The sequence below is a fragment of the Camarhynchus parvulus genome, chromosome 9 (assembly GCF_901933205.1).
Source record: "Camarhynchus parvulus chromosome 9, STF_HiC, whole genome shotgun sequence".
Lineage (NCBI taxonomy): Eukaryota > Metazoa > Chordata > Aves > Passeriformes > Thraupidae > Camarhynchus > Camarhynchus parvulus.
This window is the reverse complement of record NC_044579.1, coordinates 2,967,046-2,971,702: the sequence shown is the minus strand read 5'-3', so window position 1 is coordinate 2,971,702 and position 4,657 is coordinate 2,967,046.

Below are 4,657 nucleotides of genomic sequence, written 5' to 3'. Positions count from 1 at the left end.
ATGACAATGCTGGGTCATTTGACTGCACCAGCACTTGGAAAACTGCTGATGTGAGGGCTCAGAACTTGTCTTTTAATGGAGTGGTTTTGAGGTTCTTTTATGATTCTTCTGCCTCAGCAGCATCACACAAACCCAGACTGGTACTCAAGTACACACAGGGCAGTGCAGACAGATTCTGTGGTTTTAAGTTCAGTTTGTTCTCAAAAATATCCTGGAAATTGCAGGAGAAGCAAGGATAAAATGTTGGTGTCCTGAGCAAGTGGTGGCTTTCCTGCTACTGCCTTAATTTAAAAGGCAATATTTGATTTTGCCACCAGTTGAATGTCCTCAAACATCCTAGTCTGATAATCTATATGATGAAACAGCAGGGAGAGGTGATAAACTGGGATGTAGGCCTGGCATCTCTCCTTCTGCCTGGGTGAGGGAAGGACACAATCTAAGTTGTGGATGGTGGAAAGTGTCTCACTGTTGGTTTTTCCTCCCAGAGAGGTGAACTGAGAGACATCCCCTCAGAAGACAGCAGTGGATGGGAGGAGACCCTGAACTGTCCCCGATGCCTCAGGTTTGGCTTTTCTATGTTTGTGCTGCTTTAGTGTGTGGGTCTGGGCTCCATATGAGGGGATGGTGAGCTCTGTGCACAGAGCAGGGAGACAAAACAATTCCTGCTCCAGCTGGGCACCAAGGACAAATGACCCAAATCTCAGCCCAGGAGCACAAACACCGTGGGCTGCAGAGAGAAAAACAAGCAGGGTGGGACTGCAGGGGCTAAAGCTGGAATGGGACAATGAAGTGCAAGGTGCAAATGGAGCAGAACTGATCCCAGGGAGAGACCCCGGGAGCGCTCGTGCATTTTGGGGCCATTTTGGTTCATCTTGGGTGCAGCCCTGGCTGGGCTCTTGTGCTGCCCAAGGTGGATCCATGGAGGAGATCCTTTGGATAAATCCCTGCTTTATTCTGGGACTCTGCCCAGCCTCTGCTCCAGGGCAGCCTGCACAAGGCATCATCCTGAGCCACCTCACTCATTTCCACCGTGGAATTGTGCTCAACTGGATTTACTCCTCTTCAGCATCTCCTAAAGCCATCTTCACCTTTTTGGGGTGAAACTTGGTAAGTTTGGCCTAGCAAGGTAAAACCTGTTGATTGTGTTGGTAGAAGTTTGCAAAATTCAATGTTTCTTTGCTTCTACCTGACACTGGTTCTTTTCTCATCTGTCAGAATTCCTGCAGGATGTCTCAAACCCTGGGATTATAAGAACAAGTGGCATAGCCATGTTTCACCTCCCAGTTTCCTCAAGAAATGAGCTGCAAGACAGAAATTATGAATTTCTGTACTCTGATGTCAACCTGGGGCCTTGTCAAGTATCAGCCTTCTGAGCCTTTGTGGAACTTGGCCTCTTTTTTGGGCTTCTGGATTTGTATCCATGCTTTCATCCTCTGGTAGCTTTGGAAATTCAGTGCTTTATCTTCATTTTTGCATCTCTGGCTGCCATGAAAATGACTAGAACACAGCCCCTGAGGAAAGCAGATGTGCTTATGGGGCTCAGGTGCTCAACCGAAGGAGCCACAATCCTGTCCAAATTGCCAGTTTTCCCCATTTTTTGGTAGCCATTCTCTTCACTTGGACTGTGCTGTTTTGAAGGGCATTTGCAAGAGGCAGCGTGTGCTCCTGCAGACAAAATTCACTTCAGCTGTTCTTGTATCACAACATGCAACTGCAAATGGCCAAAATTCTGTTCCAGCTGGTCCCCTGCAAACACCTTGGCCTCCACTCATCCTCCCTGGTGCCTGAGCCCTTGCCAAAGACATTTTCCATGCACGGAACGTACACAGAAATATTTGTAACCTGCGTGTGCGCTGTGAAAACGAGATGCAGTTCCAGTGAAAGATGCAACTTTTGATCCTTTACTGGATGAATTCCATGTTTTGAAGTGTTTGAAGCAGGGAAAGACCACAGCAGGTCTTTTCATCCTTCCTGTTGGTTGATCTCCGTAATGTCACGGTAAGGGGTGCTGTATGACAAGAGAAAATGCAGCCCTAAAGAGATTTTCCTGTTCCTCTTCCTTGTTTGTAATTTGTTAATTTGTATTAATTTCCTTTCAGGGTTATCTCTTATCTGTTAATGGTATTTTTTCCCTTGTAATCCTGCTAGTTTGATTTAAAGGAGTGATTTGGAAAACTGATGAGTAATTGTGAAAATACCTGATGTGTTGAAAAAGTCTGAACTCCTTAGGCAATATTTTCAGCTGACCTCTAAAAAACACTTTACAGGTGTATGTAGCTGAATATGAAAAGACCAACATTTGCATATGCAAATCCCACCCCTGCATTTGCACAGTGTAGCCGGATGAACAATCGAGTCCTCTCTGTGCAATAATTGTAATTTCTGTGTAGAAGTGACCTGCTGGTGGCTGTTTCACCCCTTTTTTATTAATGTTGGTTTTATGACGCTGTGCCTGACCGTGGTAACTTTCTGTTTTCAAGGTAAAAGAGACAAATTTTCAGAGCTGAGCATTTTCAGAGCTAGGTGGGCATTAGAAACTCTGAAATCTCCAAACAGCACCATATTGTGTTTTTATTTAAATCCACAGATCGTAACAGAGCTCTTCAACTTCAGGCTTCTCATTAAATATTAAATTGCAAAATCTGTATTTTTATCACTCTTACGCAATAACACCACTGGAAATTATAGACCTAAGATTGCAAAGAGTTAGAACAAATCACTCAAGGGTTCAGCATTGAATGCAAAGTGCAAAATCTAATAGAACAATGTGAAAAGGCATATTTTAAAAGTGAATAAGTTATGTTTTGTCTGATGCTCCCTGCCTATTCTTATGGCCTCTTTTCCATCTCTTCCTGGGGACAGAAATTACTCAGTTCTGTGGTCAAACTTTATAGATTATAATATGGATTTTTCTTTTTTTGGTCTTTTTGTAAGTTTAGCTTGGCTTTTTGTGGTTGCACCCCTAAGAAAACATAAGTACATAAATCCCAAATGTCTCCTTGGGTGAAGGATAACAAAGATAATTACAGCCTTCCCCTTAATATGTGGCAAATTCCTTAACTTGGTCGTGCCCAAAATTCTTACATACTTCAGGCTCCATCCCTGGAGTCCCTTAAGTGTTGAAAGTTTGGATTCTCGGCAAGCCAAGCTCTTTGATAGAAAAAATCCAAATTATCCTCATGAGGTTGTGCCAGGGTTGCGCAGACTTCAGAAAAAAATCAGTGGCTGGGTGGGGCTGGGTGGTTCTGGGCTGGGCTGGGTTCCTCATGGGCAGCTGGGCAGGTGGAATGGTCAGCCAGGGGCACACAGGGGTTCTGACCTCCCTGGAGGTGCTCAGATGCCCCTGTTCATCAGGAGATGGGGCAGCTCCACCAGGGTGGGACAGCTTTGCCCAGCTCCTCTGCCTGACAAGATTAACCCCAGAGAGCCGTGGGTCACTCTTGGAGGGAGGGATCTCCGGTGAGAGAGGGACTCATCTCATTTGATTCTTGTGCCAGCCAAAAATACATGAAAAAAAAAAAAAAAGAAAAAAAGTGTAATTTATTATCCTAATCTTGGAGCAATCACCAGGGATGGATTAGTTCTGCAGTTTTCACCACTGACTGTGCCAGTCACTACGTGAAGTCATGAAATAGTCATGGGAGCTTTTGTCACCCTCTCCTGGGTGCAGACATTATCCATCAGGAGAGGAAATCTTTGCCTGTGGAAATGAGAGTGATCAGGCAAATGACCCACAAAGAAGCAATTATCAGCTGGCTGAGCATCATGGCTCAGGTGGAGCAGGAGGACAGGAGCTGGGCTTGCCTGTCAGAGCAGGGAGGGCTGGAGGAGGTGCTCGGGGTGGGAGTGGGATGATGGTGGTGCTGGTGGAGTTAGGAGGGATGGTGGCAGCTTGGACCTGTCAATGTTTGCGGAATCAGAGGATCACTGATGTTGGAAAGGCCCTCCAAGACCATTGATTCCAACCTGTGCCTGACCCCCACCTTGTCACCCCGCACAGAGCACTGAGTGCCACGTCCAGGCCTTCCTTGGACACCTCCAAACCTCCCAGGGCATCTCCTTCCAACACTTTCTTCACTTTTTCATGAGGAAATTTTTCCTAATGTCCAACCTGAGCCTCCCCTGCCACAGCCTCTGGCTGTTTCCCCTTGTTCTCCTGCTTGTTAGCTGGGAGAAAAAAAAATAATGAAATGCTCAGTTCAGTGGGAGCCAGGTAAACCTGGACTTTACAACCCTTGTGAATCAAACCAGACAGATTTATGTGATGCAAATAGAAATGCCCCAGGTTTAGTTTGCTGAACATTTGGTCAGCCTGGCAGGAAAAGTGAATTCCAACTGCAGCAGATTGGGCCTACAGATACCTGGGAAACCAAATCCTGAGGAGTGGGAATTATGTCACAGTAAAGGAATAAATCTCAGTGCCCAAATGTAAAGAAGTGGAAGGAAAAACCCTTTGATTGGTTCTTTTCTCATGTACATCTCTTCTGGATTCCATTTATTTTTTTTTCAGGAATAATACGGCTTCTTCTCCTCACCTGTCAACAGTGACATGTTCCAGCTACAGACTGGACAATAAGTGCTAGGTCAGATTATTTTCATGTGGTGTTTATTTTGCATTCTCTGCCTTCTCATATGTTTTTTAAAAAAATGTAATTGT